The 14,406-nt window shown below is 46.9% G+C and overlaps 9 non-coding genes and 1 pseudogene across 9 annotated transcripts; all 10 read right to left on the bottom strand.

The window, feature by feature from the left end:
• Positions 1-192: 192 nt before the first annotated feature.
• Positions 193-383, bottom strand: LOC142271153 (U2 spliceosomal RNA). Its single transcript, XR_012736318.1, has one exon. It is a non-coding gene; the product is annotated as a U2 spliceosomal RNA (small nuclear RNA).
• Positions 384-1,770: 1,387 nt separating this feature from the next.
• Positions 1,771-1,961, bottom strand: LOC142271152 (U2 spliceosomal RNA). Its single transcript, XR_012736317.1, has one exon. It is a non-coding gene; the product is annotated as a U2 spliceosomal RNA (small nuclear RNA).
• A 1,387-nt stretch (positions 1,962-3,348) lies between these two features.
• Positions 3,349-3,539, bottom strand: LOC142271151 (U2 spliceosomal RNA). Its single transcript, XR_012736316.1, has one exon. It is a non-coding gene; the product is annotated as a U2 spliceosomal RNA (small nuclear RNA).
• A 1,387-nt stretch (positions 3,540-4,926) lies between these two features.
• LOC142271198 (U2 spliceosomal RNA) lies at positions 4,927-5,117 on the bottom strand. The gene has a single exon (XR_012736354.1). It is a non-coding gene; the product is annotated as a U2 spliceosomal RNA (small nuclear RNA).
• A 1,387-nt stretch (positions 5,118-6,504) lies between these two features.
• LOC142271194 (U2 spliceosomal RNA) lies at positions 6,505-6,697 on the bottom strand. Its single transcript, XR_012736353.1, has one exon. It is a non-coding gene; the product is annotated as a U2 spliceosomal RNA (small nuclear RNA).
• Positions 6,698-7,427: 730 nt separating this feature from the next.
• On the bottom strand, positions 7,428-7,554 carry LOC142271199 (U2 spliceosomal RNA; annotated as a pseudogene).
• A 1,387-nt stretch (positions 7,555-8,941) lies between these two features.
• LOC142271186 (U2 spliceosomal RNA) lies at positions 8,942-9,132 on the bottom strand. Its single transcript, XR_012736348.1, has one exon. It is a non-coding gene; the product is annotated as a U2 spliceosomal RNA (small nuclear RNA).
• Positions 9,133-10,519: 1,387 nt separating this feature from the next.
• On the bottom strand, positions 10,520-10,710 carry LOC142271174 (U2 spliceosomal RNA). The gene has a single exon (XR_012736337.1). It is a non-coding gene; the product is annotated as a U2 spliceosomal RNA (small nuclear RNA).
• Positions 10,711-12,097: 1,387 nt separating this feature from the next.
• On the bottom strand, positions 12,098-12,288 carry LOC142271162 (U2 spliceosomal RNA). The gene has a single exon (XR_012736326.1). It is a non-coding gene; the product is annotated as a U2 spliceosomal RNA (small nuclear RNA).
• A 1,387-nt stretch (positions 12,289-13,675) lies between these two features.
• LOC142271150 (U2 spliceosomal RNA) lies at positions 13,676-13,866 on the bottom strand. The gene has a single exon (XR_012736315.1). It is a non-coding gene; the product is annotated as a U2 spliceosomal RNA (small nuclear RNA).
• Positions 13,867-14,406: the final 540 nt, after the last annotated feature.

Here is a 14,406-nt window from a genome sequence, read left to right as displayed (position 1 = left end):
TGGTGATGAGTTTGCTATTTGGATGAATAAAGAAAGTCAAAAGTGTGAAAGATAAAAAACAAAAGGAGGAAGTGTGAAAAGTGAATGGGCCAAATTGAGGTGCATATGAAGACGTATGCTTTCTTCCAATTCATTAAATCGGGCTAATATGAATCAGGTGAATTGAGTTCTGCTTTTGGAAACTGGGTTAAGAAGGGGTGCACCGTTCCTGGAGGTACTGCAATACCAGGTCAATGCGTGGAGTGGACAGAGCAAGCTCTTTTTCCATCTCCCTGTTCTAAAAATCCATTTAATATATGGTCCCCAGATAGGGGACGTATCAGATATTAAACTGATAAGAACAGATACTACACTTGATCTTAGCCAAAAGGCCGAGAAGCGATAACCAGAATTGGTTTGGGCCTCGAGTGGCACCCTGGCCTATGCCGGACACATCTTAGGGAGAGAGAGCGAGAGGGAGACAAACCCACGCCTACACAAGACATTTTGTCACCCAAGCCAACCCTTGAAAAGGCTGCTTTGCAGAGCCAAAACAAGAAGAATGGTGCGTTTTGCAGCCGCCGCCCACTGCAATGAATCTGAATAACTCCTCCTTTAGGGCGCAAGCAACTCCCCTCCCCCTTGCAGTCTTTCCAATTCACGATACAAAAAGACGGACAGGACAGGTTGCCTGACTTTCCGTCACTGCCACCCTTTGCCATCCTTACCCGTAGAAAGCCCTTTCATCATCCCCAAACCCTAATCTTTTCCCTTTCCTTCCCAGCCCCCAAACCCTGCCCTCTGTACCTTTCTCACCACCCGCTTCCCTTCTCCTGTCATCCCCCTACCACCCGGGAAAAAAAGAGATTGCCCCCTCCTTCCACTAGCCCACCCTCCCACCCAAAGAACAACTTCTTCTGCGCAGCTTGTTTTCTAGGCAGCAGCGCTATTGTGATGTCATCGGGGGGCATTGTGACAAGCCGCCAGTGTTCCGTCTCTTCATGTTGTGCACAGTTCAAACGGAAAATACATCAACAGGCAGACTACAGAAAAGCTTACTATCAAAGGTTAGAGGGGGGCTTTCTCAGAGGGCTTTTTACAGTTTTTCTATTCCCAATTAGCCGTTTAAGTGTACTTATTGAAAGTAGTAATTCTTTCATAGGCCGCCCTTTCTTAGTATTTGACGTTCCTTATATTGCGGTATGAGGCTTCGCAGTAGGTTGCAAACATTCATCACCCATGACTGTCCCCAATTGAGCTCAGAAGCTCAATGTCTATCATGACCTCTCTTTTAGAATGTCCAAGAGCAAGCAAACTATTCCTCCAGGAGAGGGCGCCAACAGACTACTAAAGAGATCATCATTACTCAAAGAAAACCCCAAAAACCAATGCATGATAGGAATAAACAGGTAACTTTCTTTGGAGTGGAAGCGGAGAGATCGCACCAGATGCCAATTCTAGATGTTATCACACCTGTGGTCACTGCAGCAGCAGGTGAATCCACTTTGTCCAAAAGGGATCTATTCCATTCAATTGCAAATGATCTAGATAAGACAGAGAACTGCAGCACGGGGACATAGCCGAGTTGGTCAGGTTGAGTGGTGATGAGTTTGCTATTTGGATGAATAAAGAAAGTCAAAAGTGTGAAAGATAAAAAACAAAAGGAGGAAGTGTGAAAAGTGAATGGGCCAAATTGAGGTGCATATGAAGACGTATGCTTTCTTCCAATTCATTAAATCGGGCTAATATGAATCAGGTGAATTGAGTTCTGCTTTTGGAAACTGGGTTAAGAAGGGGTGCACCGTTCCTGGAGGTACTGCAATACCAGGTCAATGCGTGGAGTGGACAGAGCAAGCTCTTTTTCCATCTCCCTGTTCTAAAAATCCATTTAATATATGGTCCCCAGATAGGGGACGTATCAGATATTAAACTGATAAGAACAGATACTACACTTGATCTTAGCCAAAAGGCCGAGAAGCGATAACCAGAATTGGTTTGGGCCTCGAGTGGCACCCTGGCCTATGCCGGACACATCTTAGGGAGAGAGAGCGAGAGGGAGACAAACCCACGCCTACACAAGACATTTTGTCACCCAAGCCAACCCTTGAAAAGGCTGCTTTGCAGAGCCAAAACAAGAAGAATGGTGCGTTTTGCAGCCGCCGCCCACTGCAATGAATCTGAATAACTCCTCCTTTAGGGCGCAAGCAACTCCCCTCCCCCTTGCAGTCTTTCCAATTCACGATACAAAAAGACGGACAGGACAGGTTGCCTGACTTTCCGTCACTGCCACCCTTTGCCATCCTTACCCGTAGAAAGCCCTTTCATCATCCCCAAACCCTAATCTTTTCCCTTTCCTTCCCAGCCCCCAAACCCTGCCCTCTGTACCTTTCTCACCACCCGCTTCCCTTCTCCTGTCATCCCCCTACCACCCGGGAAAAAAAGAGATTGCCCCCTCCTTCCACTAGCCCACCCTCCCACCCAAAGAACAACTTCTTCTGCGCAGCTTGTTTTCTAGGCAGCAGCGCTATTGTGATGTCATCGGGGGGCATTGTGACAAGCCGCCAGTGTTCCGTCTCTTCATGTTGTGCACAGTTCAAACGGAAAATACATCAACAGGCAGACTACAGAAAAGCTTACTATCAAAGGTTAGAGGGGGGCTTTCTCAGAGGGCTTTTTACAGTTTTTCTATTCCCAATTAGCCGTTTAAGTGTACTTATTGAAAGTAGTAATTCTTTCATAGGCCGCCCTTTCTTAGTATTTGACGTTCCTTATATTGCGGTATGAGGCTTCGCAGTAGGTTGCAAACATTCATCACCCATGACTGTCCCCAATTGAGCTCAGAAGCTCAATGTCTATCATGACCTCTCTTTTAGAATGTCCAAGAGCAAGCAAACTATTCCTCCAGGAGAGGGCGCCAACAGACTACTAAAGAGATCATCATTACTCAAAGAAAACCCCAAAAACCAATGCATGATAGGAATAAACAGGTAACTTTCTTTGGAGTGGAAGCGGAGAGATCGCACCAGATGCCAATTCTAGATGTTATCACACCTGTGGTCACTGCAGCAGCAGGTGAATCCACTTTGTCCAAAAGGGATCTATTCCATTCAATTGCAAATGATCTAGATAAGACAGAGAACTGCAGCACGGGGACATAGCCGAGTTGGTCAGGTTGAGTGGTGATGAGTTTGCTATTTGGATGAATAAAGAAAGTCAAAAGTGTGAAAGATAAAAAACAAAAGGAGGAAGTGTGAAAAGTGAATGGGCCAAATTGAGGTGCATATGAAGACGTATGCTTTCTTCCAATTCATTAAATCGGGCTAATATGAATCAGGTGAATTGAGTTCTGCTTTTGGAAACTGGGTTAAGAAGGGGTGCACCGTTCCTGGAGGTACTGCAATACCAGGTCAATGCGTGGAGTGGACAGAGCAAGCTCTTTTTCCATCTCCCTGTTCTAAAAATCCATTTAATATATGGTCCCCAGATAGGGGACGTATCAGATATTAAACTGATAAGAACAGATACTACACTTGATCTTAGCCAAAAGGCCGAGAAGCGATAACCAGAATTGGTTTGGGCCTCGAGTGGCACCCTGGCCTATGCCGGACACATCTTAGGGAGAGAGAGCGAGAGGGAGACAAACCCACGCCTACACAAGACATTTTGTCACCCAAGCCAACCCTTGAAAAGGCTGCTTTGCAGAGCCAAAACAAGAAGAATGGTGCGTTTTGCAGCCGCCGCCCACTGCAATGAATCTGAATAACTCCTCCTTTAGGGCGCAAGCAACTCCCCTCCCCCTTGCAGTCTTTCCAATTCACGATACAAAAAGACGGACAGGACAGGTTGCCTGACTTTCCGTCACTGCCACCCTTTGCCATCCTTACCCGTAGAAAGCCCTTTCATCATCCCCAAACCCTAATCTTTTCCCTTTCCTTCCCAGCCCCCAAACCCTGCCCTCTGTACCTTTCTCACCACCCGCTTCCCTTCTCCTGTCATCCCCCTACCACCCGGGAAAAAAAGAGATTGCCCCCTCCTTCCACTAGCCCACCCTCCCACCCAAAGAACAACTTCTTCTGCGCAGCTTGTTTTCTAGGCAGCAGCGCTATTGTGATGTCATCGGGGGGCATTGTGACAAGCCGCCAGTGTTCCGTCTCTTCATGTTGTGCACAGTTCAAACGGAAAATACATCAACAGGCAGACTACAGAAAAGCTTACTATCAAAGGTTAGAGGGGGGCTTTCTCAGAGGGCTTTTTACAGTTTTTCTATTCCCAATTAGCCGTTTAAGTGTACTTATTGAAAGTAGTAATTCTTTCATAGGCCGCCCTTTCTTAGTATTTGACGTTCCTTATATTGCGGTATGAGGCTTCGCAGTAGGTTGCAAACATTCATCACCCATGACTGTCCCCAATTGAGCTCAGAAGCTCAATGTCTATCATGACCTCTCTTTTAGAATGTCCAAGAGCAAGCAAACTATTCCTCCAGGAGAGGGCGCCAACAGACTACTAAAGAGATCATCATTACTCAAAGAAAACCCCAAAAACCAATGCATGATAGGAATAAACAGGTAACTTTCTTTGGAGTGGAAGCGGAGAGATCGCACCAGATGCCAATTCTAGATGTTATCACACCTGTGGTCACTGCAGCAGCAGGTGAATCCACTTTGTCCAAAAGGGATCTATTCCATTCAATTGCAAATGATCTAGATAAGACAGAGAACTGCAGCACGGGGACATAGCCGAGTTGGTCAGGTTGAGTGGTGATGAGTTTGCTATTTGGATGAATAAAGAAAGTCAAAAGTGTGAAAGATAAAAAACAAAAGGAGGAAGTGTGAAAAGTGAATGGGCCAAATTGAGGTGCATATGAAGACGTATGCTTTCTTCCAATTCATTAAATCGGGCTAATATGAATCAGGTGAATTGAGTTCTGCTTTTGGAAACTGGGTTAAGAAGGGGTGCACCGTTCCTGGAGGTACTGCAATACCAGGTCAATGCGTGGAGTGGACAGAGCAAGCTCTTTTTCCATCTCCCTGTTCTAAAAATCCATTTAATATATGGTCCCCAGATAGGGGACGTATCAGATATTAAACTGATAAGAACAGATACTACACTTGATCTTAGCCAAAAGGCCGAGAAGCGATAACCAGAATTGGTTTGGGCCTCGAGTGGCACCCTGGCCTATGCCGGACACATCTTAGGGAGAGAGAGCGAGAGGGAGACAAACCCACGCCTACACAAGACATTTTGTCACCCAAGCCAACCCTTGAAAAGGCTGCTTTGCAGAGCCAAAACAAGAAGAATGGTGCGTTTTGCAGCCGCCGCCCACTGCAATGAATCTGAATAACTCCTCCTTTAGGGCGCAAGCAACTCCCCTCCCCCTTGCAGTCTTTCCAATTCACGATACAAAAAGACGGACAGGACAGGTTGCCTGACTTTCCGTCACTGCCACCCTTTGCCATCCTTACCCGTAGAAAGCCCTTTCATCATCCCCAAACCCTAATCTTTTCCCTTTCCTTCCCAGCCCCCAAACCCTGCCCTCTGTACCTTTCTCACCACCCGCTTCCCTTCTCCTGTCATCCCCCTACCACCCGGGAAAAAAAGAGATTGCCCCCTCCTTCCACTAGCCCACCCTCCCACCCAAAGAACAACTTCTTCTGCGCAGCTTGTTTTCTAGGCAGCAGCGCTATTGTGATGTCATCGGGGGGCATTGTGACAAGCCGCCAGTGTTCCGTCTCTTCATGTTGTGCACAGTTCAAACGGAAAATACATCAACAGGCAGACTACAGAAAAGCTTACTATCAAAGGTTAGAGGGGGGCTTTCTCAGAGGGCTTTTTACAGTTTTTCTATTCCCAATTAGCCGTTTAAGTGTACTTATTGAAAGTAGTAATTCTTTCATAGGCCGCCCTTTCTTAGTATTTGACGTTCCTTATATTGCGGTATGAGGCTTCGCAGTAGGTTGCAAACATTCATCACCCATGACTGTCCCCAATTGAGCTCAGAAGCTCAATGTCTATCATGACCTCTCTTTTAGAATGTCCAAGAGCAAGCAAACTATTCCTCCAGGAGAGGGCGCCAACAGACTACTAAAGAGATCATCATTACTCAAAGAAAACCCCAAAAACCAATGCATGATAGGAATAAACAGGTAACTTTCTTTGGAGTGGAAGCGGAGAGATCGCACCAGATGCCAATTCTAGATGTTATCACACCTGTGGTCACTGCAGCAGCAGGTGAATCCACTTTGTCCAAAAGGGATCTATTCCATTCAATTGCAAATGATCTAGATAAGACAGAGAACTGCAGCACGGGGACATAGCCGAGTTGGTCAGGTTGAGTGGTGATGAGTTTGCTATTTGGATGAATAAAGAAAGTCAAAAGTGTGAAAGATAAAAAACAAAAGGAGGAAGTGTGAAAAGTGAATGGGCCAAATTGAGGTGCATATGAAGACGTATGCTTTCTTCCAATTCATTAAATCGGGCTAATATGAATCAGGTGAATTGAGTTCTGCTTTTGGAAACTGGGTTAAGAAGGGGTGCACCGTTCCTGGAGGTACTGCAATACCAGGTCAATGCGTGGAGTGGACAGAGCAAGCTCTTTTTCCATCTCCCTGTTCTAAAAATCCATTTAATATATGGTCCCCAGATAGGGGACGTATCAGATATTAAACTGATAAGAACAGATTTTTGATTTAATGAAGCTTTCCAAAGCACCGCAAAAAATGCATGACCGAAGTCACACCAAAAACAGTGCAAAGGCTAGGATTCGTGTGGACCCTTCCGTGAGGAGAGGGTCCCCAAAAATCAACCCCGTCCCTCCGAGCCAGAAGGCCACAGCAAGGGTCAGGGATCTTCGGTGCTCCCCCAAGCCGAAGCCTGGTTGAGCCTTGTCGTTGCTCCCAGCGTCCACCCAGGCATCTTACCCAAGTGGAGTAGAGAGCTACTAGTTGTTGGTTTCGCAGCCGAAACTGCCCGGACCGTCAACCGGTGTTAGTTTCTCAGCCCAAGGCTAACCGGACCTCCAACCGGGTGTTGGTTTCTCAGCCGAAGCTGACCCGGACCTCCAACCGGGTGTTGGTTTCTCAGCCGAAGCTGACCCGGACCTCCAACCGGGTGTTGGTTTCTCAGCCGAAGCTGACCCGGACCTCAAACCGGGTGTTGGTTTCTCAGCCGAAGCTGACCCGGACCTCCAACCGGGTGTTGGTTTCTCAGCCCAAAGCTGAACGGACCTCCGACCATGATTATAAAAATTTCCCTTCCTAGCCAGAAGGCCGGGATAGAGCAATATGCTCAGAAAGTATGAAAGGGCAAGGTACGGTGTGCTACAGAGCCCAAGGCTCGCCGGGGTCCCAAGCCAGCAAGCTCAGACTCACTCCAGGGTCGTCAGTCCTGGGGCACATTGCACCATAGCCCCCACACTTACTCAGTCTAATAGCCTCGATCCTGGTAGGGCCATGTTTTCCTCTAGATGAATATACTATACATCCAGAGTACTAGCAAGCGCAACCTTCCAGTGTGCATTGCATCTGCCGAGCCTCACAGATACTACACTTGATCTTAGCCAAAAGGCCGAGAAGCGATAACCAGAATTGGTTTGGGCCTCGAGTGGCACCCTGGCCTATGCCGGACACATCTTAGGGAGAGAGAGCGAGAGGGAGACAAACCCACGCCTACACAAGACATTTTGTCACCCAAGCCAACCCTTGAAAAGGCTGCTTTGCAGAGCCAAAACAAGAAGAATGGTGCGTTTTGCAGCCGCCGCCCACTGCAATGAATCTGAATAACTCCTCCTTTAGGGCGCAAGCAACTCCCCTCCCCCTTGCAGTCTTTCCAATTCACGATACAAAAAGACGGACAGGACAGGTTGCCTGACTTTCCGTCACTGCCACCCTTTGCCATCCTTACCCGTAGAAAGCCCTTTCATCATCCCCAAACCCTAATCTTTTCCCTTTCCTTCCCAGCCCCCAAACCCTGCCCTCTGTACCTTTCTCACCACCCGCTTCCCTTCTCCTGTCATCCCCCTACCACCCGGGAAAAAAAGAGATTGCCCCCTCCTTCCACTAGCCCACCCTCCCACCCAAAGAACAACTTCTTCTGCGCAGCTTGTTTTCTAGGCAGCAGCGCTATTGTGATGTCATCGGGGGGCATTGTGACAAGCCGCCAGTGTTCCGTCTCTTCATGTTGTGCACAGTTCAAACGGAAAATACATCAACAGGCAGACTACAGAAAAGCTTACTATCAAAGGTTAGAGGGGGGCTTTCTCAGAGGGCTTTTTACAGTTTTTCTATTCCCAATTAGCCGTTTAAGTGTACTTATTGAAAGTAGTAATTCTTTCATAGGCCGCCCTTTCTTAGTATTTGACGTTCCTTATATTGCGGTATGAGGCTTCGCAGTAGGTTGCAAACATTCATCACCCATGACTGTCCCCAATTGAGCTCAGAAGCTCAATGTCTATCATGACCTCTCTTTTAGAATGTCCAAGAGCAAGCAAACTATTCCTCCAGGAGAGGGCGCCAACAGACTACTAAAGAGATCATCATTACTCAAAGAAAACCCCAAAAACCAATGCATGATAGGAATAAACAGGTAACTTTCTTTGGAGTGGAAGCGGAGAGATCGCACCAGATGCCAATTCTAGATGTTATCACACCTGTGGTCACTGCAGCAGCAGGTGAATCCACTTTGTCCAAAAGGGATCTATTCCATTCAATTGCAAATGATCTAGATAAGACAGAGAACTGCAGCACGGGGACATAGCCGAGTTGGTCAGGTTGAGTGGTGATGAGTTTGCTATTTGGATGAATAAAGAAAGTCAAAAGTGTGAAAGATAAAAAACAAAAGGAGGAAGTGTGAAAAGTGAATGGGCCAAATTGAGGTGCATATGAAGACGTATGCTTTCTTCCAATTCATTAAATCGGGCTAATATGAATCAGGTGAATTGAGTTCTGCTTTTGGAAACTGGGTTAAGAAGGGGTGCACCGTTCCTGGAGGTACTGCAATACCAGGTCAATGCGTGGAGTGGACAGAGCAAGCTCTTTTTCCATCTCCCTGTTCTAAAAATCCATTTAATATATGGTCCCCAGATAGGGGACGTATCAGATATTAAACTGATAAGAACAGATACTACACTTGATCTTAGCCAAAAGGCCGAGAAGCGATAACCAGAATTGGTTTGGGCCTCGAGTGGCACCCTGGCCTATGCCGGACACATCTTAGGGAGAGAGAGCGAGAGGGAGACAAACCCACGCCTACACAAGACATTTTGTCACCCAAGCCAACCCTTGAAAAGGCTGCTTTGCAGAGCCAAAACAAGAAGAATGGTGCGTTTTGCAGCCGCCGCCCACTGCAATGAATCTGAATAACTCCTCCTTTAGGGCGCAAGCAACTCCCCTCCCCCTTGCAGTCTTTCCAATTCACGATACAAAAAGACGGACAGGACAGGTTGCCTGACTTTCCGTCACTGCCACCCTTTGCCATCCTTACCCGTAGAAAGCCCTTTCATCATCCCCAAACCCTAATCTTTTCCCTTTCCTTCCCAGCCCCCAAACCCTGCCCTCTGTACCTTTCTCACCACCCGCTTCCCTTCTCCTGTCATCCCCCTACCACCCGGGAAAAAAAGAGATTGCCCCCTCCTTCCACTAGCCCACCCTCCCACCCAAAGAACAACTTCTTCTGCGCAGCTTGTTTTCTAGGCAGCAGCGCTATTGTGATGTCATCGGGGGGCATTGTGACAAGCCGCCAGTGTTCCGTCTCTTCATGTTGTGCACAGTTCAAACGGAAAATACATCAACAGGCAGACTACAGAAAAGCTTACTATCAAAGGTTAGAGGGGGGCTTTCTCAGAGGGCTTTTTACAGTTTTTCTATTCCCAATTAGCCGTTTAAGTGTACTTATTGAAAGTAGTAATTCTTTCATAGGCCGCCCTTTCTTAGTATTTGACGTTCCTTATATTGCGGTATGAGGCTTCGCAGTAGGTTGCAAACATTCATCACCCATGACTGTCCCCAATTGAGCTCAGAAGCTCAATGTCTATCATGACCTCTCTTTTAGAATGTCCAAGAGCAAGCAAACTATTCCTCCAGGAGAGGGCGCCAACAGACTACTAAAGAGATCATCATTACTCAAAGAAAACCCCAAAAACCAATGCATGATAGGAATAAACAGGTAACTTTCTTTGGAGTGGAAGCGGAGAGATCGCACCAGATGCCAATTCTAGATGTTATCACACCTGTGGTCACTGCAGCAGCAGGTGAATCCACTTTGTCCAAAAGGGATCTATTCCATTCAATTGCAAATGATCTAGATAAGACAGAGAACTGCAGCACGGGGACATAGCCGAGTTGGTCAGGTTGAGTGGTGATGAGTTTGCTATTTGGATGAATAAAGAAAGTCAAAAGTGTGAAAGATAAAAAACAAAAGGAGGAAGTGTGAAAAGTGAATGGGCCAAATTGAGGTGCATATGAAGACGTATGCTTTCTTCCAATTCATTAAATCGGGCTAATATGAATCAGGTGAATTGAGTTCTGCTTTTGGAAACTGGGTTAAGAAGGGGTGCACCGTTCCTGGAGGTACTGCAATACCAGGTCAATGCGTGGAGTGGACAGAGCAAGCTCTTTTTCCATCTCCCTGTTCTAAAAATCCATTTAATATATGGTCCCCAGATAGGGGACGTATCAGATATTAAACTGATAAGAACAGATACTACACTTGATCTTAGCCAAAAGGCCGAGAAGCGATAACCAGAATTGGTTTGGGCCTCGAGTGGCACCCTGGCCTATGCCGGACACATCTTAGGGAGAGAGAGCGAGAGGGAGACAAACCCACGCCTACACAAGACATTTTGTCACCCAAGCCAACCCTTGAAAAGGCTGCTTTGCAGAGCCAAAACAAGAAGAATGGTGCGTTTTGCAGCCGCCGCCCACTGCAATGAATCTGAATAACTCCTCCTTTAGGGCGCAAGCAACTCCCCTCCCCCTTGCAGTCTTTCCAATTCACGATACAAAAAGACGGACAGGACAGGTTGCCTGACTTTCCGTCACTGCCACCCTTTGCCATCCTTACCCGTAGAAAGCCCTTTCATCATCCCCAAACCCTAATCTTTTCCCTTTCCTTCCCAGCCCCCAAACCCTGCCCTCTGTACCTTTCTCACCACCCGCTTCCCTTCTCCTGTCATCCCCCTACCACCCGGGAAAAAAAGAGATTGCCCCCTCCTTCCACTAGCCCACCCTCCCACCCAAAGAACAACTTCTTCTGCGCAGCTTGTTTTCTAGGCAGCAGCGCTATTGTGATGTCATCGGGGGGCATTGTGACAAGCCGCCAGTGTTCCGTCTCTTCATGTTGTGCACAGTTCAAACGGAAAATACATCAACAGGCAGACTACAGAAAAGCTTACTATCAAAGGTTAGAGGGGGGCTTTCTCAGAGGGCTTTTTACAGTTTTTCTATTCCCAATTAGCCGTTTAAGTGTACTTATTGAAAGTAGTAATTCTTTCATAGGCCGCCCTTTCTTAGTATTTGACGTTCCTTATATTGCGGTATGAGGCTTCGCAGTAGGTTGCAAACATTCATCACCCATGACTGTCCCCAATTGAGCTCAGAAGCTCAATGTCTATCATGACCTCTCTTTTAGAATGTCCAAGAGCAAGCAAACTATTCCTCCAGGAGAGGGCGCCAACAGACTACTAAAGAGATCATCATTACTCAAAGAAAACCCCAAAAACCAATGCATGATAGGAATAAACAGGTAACTTTCTTTGGAGTGGAAGCGGAGAGATCGCACCAGATGCCAATTCTAGATGTTATCACACCTGTGGTCACTGCAGCAGCAGGTGAATCCACTTTGTCCAAAAGGGATCTATTCCATTCAATTGCAAATGATCTAGATAAGACAGAGAACTGCAGCACGGGGACATAGCCGAGTTGGTCAGGTTGAGTGGTGATGAGTTTGCTATTTGGATGAATAAAGAAAGTCAAAAGTGTGAAAGATAAAAAACAAAAGGAGGAAGTGTGAAAAGTGAATGGGCCAAATTGAGGTGCATATGAAGACGTATGCTTTCTTCCAATTCATTAAATCGGGCTAATATGAATCAGGTGAATTGAGTTCTGCTTTTGGAAACTGGGTTAAGAAGGGGTGCACCGTTCCTGGAGGTACTGCAATACCAGGTCAATGCGTGGAGTGGACAGAGCAAGCTCTTTTTCCATCTCCCTGTTCTAAAAATCCATTTAATATATGGTCCCCAGATAGGGGACGTATCAGATATTAAACTGATAAGAACAGATACTACACTTGATCTTAGCCAAAAGGCCGAGAAGCGATAACCAGAATTGGTTTGGGCCTCGAGTGGCACCCTGGCCTATGCCGGACACATCTTAGGGAGAGAGAGCGAGAGGGAGACAAACCCACGCCTACACAAGACATTTTGTCACCCAAGCCAACCCTTGAAAAGGCTGCTTTGCAGAGCCAAAACAAGAAGAATGGTGCGTTTTGCAGCCGCCGCCCACTGCAATGAATCTGAATAACTCCTCCTTTAGGGCGCAAGCAACTCCCCTCCCCCTTGCAGTCTTTCCAATTCACGATACAAAAAGACGGACAGGACAGGTTGCCTGACTTTCCGTCACTGCCACCCTTTGCCATCCTTACCCGTAGAAAGCCCTTTCATCATCCCCAAACCCTAATCTTTTCCCTTTCCTTCCCAGCCCCCAAACCCTGCCCTCTGTACCTTTCTCACCACCCGCTTCCCTTCTCCTGTCATCCCCCTACCACCCGGGAAAAAAAGAGATTGCCCCCTCCTTCCACTAGCCCACCCTCCCACCCAAAGAACAACTTCTTCTGCGCAGCTTGTTTTCTAGGCAGCAGCGCTATTGTGATGTCATCGGGGGGCATTGTGACAAGCCGCCAGTGTTCCGTCTCTTCATGTTGTGCACAGTTCAAACGGAAAATACATCAACAGGCAGACTACAGAAAAGCTTACTATCAAAGGTTAGAGGGGGGCTTTCTCAGAGGGCTTTTTACAGTTTTTCTATTCCCAATTAGCCGTTTAAGTGTACTTATTGAAAGTAGTAATTCTTTCATAGGCCGCCCTTTCTTAGTATTTGACGTTCCTTATATTGCGGTATGAGGCTTCGCAGTAGGTTGCAAACATTCATCACCCATGACTGTCCCCAATTGAGCTCAGAAGCTCAATGTCTATCATGACCTCTCTTTTAGAATGTCCAAGAGCAAGCAAACTATTCCTCCAGGAGAGGGCGCCAACAGACTACTAAAGAGATCATCATTACTCAAAGAAAACCCCAAAAACCAATGCATGATAGGAATAAACAGGTAACTTTCTTTGGAGTGGAAGCGGAGAGATCGCACCAGATGCCAATTCTAGATGTTATCACACCTGTGGTCACTGCAGCAGCAGGTGAATCCACTTTGTCCAAAAGGGATCTATTCCATTCAATTGCAAATGATCTAGATAAGACAGAGAACTGCAGCACGGGGACATAGCCGAGTTGGTCAGGTTGAGTGGTGATGAGTTTGCTATTTGGATGAATAAAGAAAGTCAAAAGTGTGAAAGATAAAAAACAAAAGGAGGAAGTGTGAAAAGTGAATGGGCCAAATTGAGGTGCATATGAAGACGTATGCTTTCTTCCAATTCATTAAATCGGGCTAATATGAATCAGGTGAATTGAGTTCTGCTTTTGGAAACTGGGTTAAGAAGGGGTGCACCGTTCCTGGAGGTACTGCAATACCAGGTCAATGCGTGGAGTGGACAGAGCAAGCTCTTTTTCCATCTCCCTGTTCTAAAAATCCATTTAATATATGGTCCCCAGATAGGGGACGTATCAGATATTAAACTGATAAGAACAGATACTACACTTGATCTTAGCCAAAAGGCCGAGAAGCGATAACCAGAATTGGTTTGGGCCTCGAGTGGCACCCTGGCCTATGCCGGACACATCTTAGGGAGAGAGAGCGAGAGGGAGACAAACCCACGCCTACACAAGACATTTTGTCACCCAAGCCAACCCTTGAAAAGGCTGCTTTGCAGAGCCAAAACAAGAAGAATGGTGCGTTTTGCAGCCGCCGCCCACTGCAATGAATCTGAATAACTCCTCCTTTAGGGCGCAAGCAACTCCCCTCCCCCTTGCAGTCTTTCCAATTCACGATACAAAAAGACGGACAGGACAGGTTGCCTGACTTTCCGTCACTGCCACCCTTTGCCATCCTTACCCGTAGAAAGCCCTTTCATCATCCCCAAACCCTAATCTTTTCCCTTTCCTTCCCAGCCCCCAAACCCTGCCCTCTGTACCTTTCTCACCACCCGCTTCCCTTCTCCTGTCATCCCCCTACCACCCGGGAAAAAAAGAGATTGCCCCCTCCTTCCACTAGCCCACCCTCCCACCCAAAGAACAACTTCTTCTGCGCAGCTTGTTTTCTAGGCAGCAG

The sequence above is a fragment of the Anomaloglossus baeobatrachus genome, unplaced genomic scaffold, assembly GCF_048569485.1.
Source record: "Anomaloglossus baeobatrachus isolate aAnoBae1 unplaced genomic scaffold, aAnoBae1.hap1 Scaffold_3353, whole genome shotgun sequence".
Lineage (NCBI taxonomy): Eukaryota > Metazoa > Chordata > Amphibia > Anura > Aromobatidae > Anomaloglossus > Anomaloglossus baeobatrachus.
The sequence above is the reverse complement of the archived record's forward strand: the minus strand, read 5'-3'. Positions and strand labels throughout refer to the sequence as shown.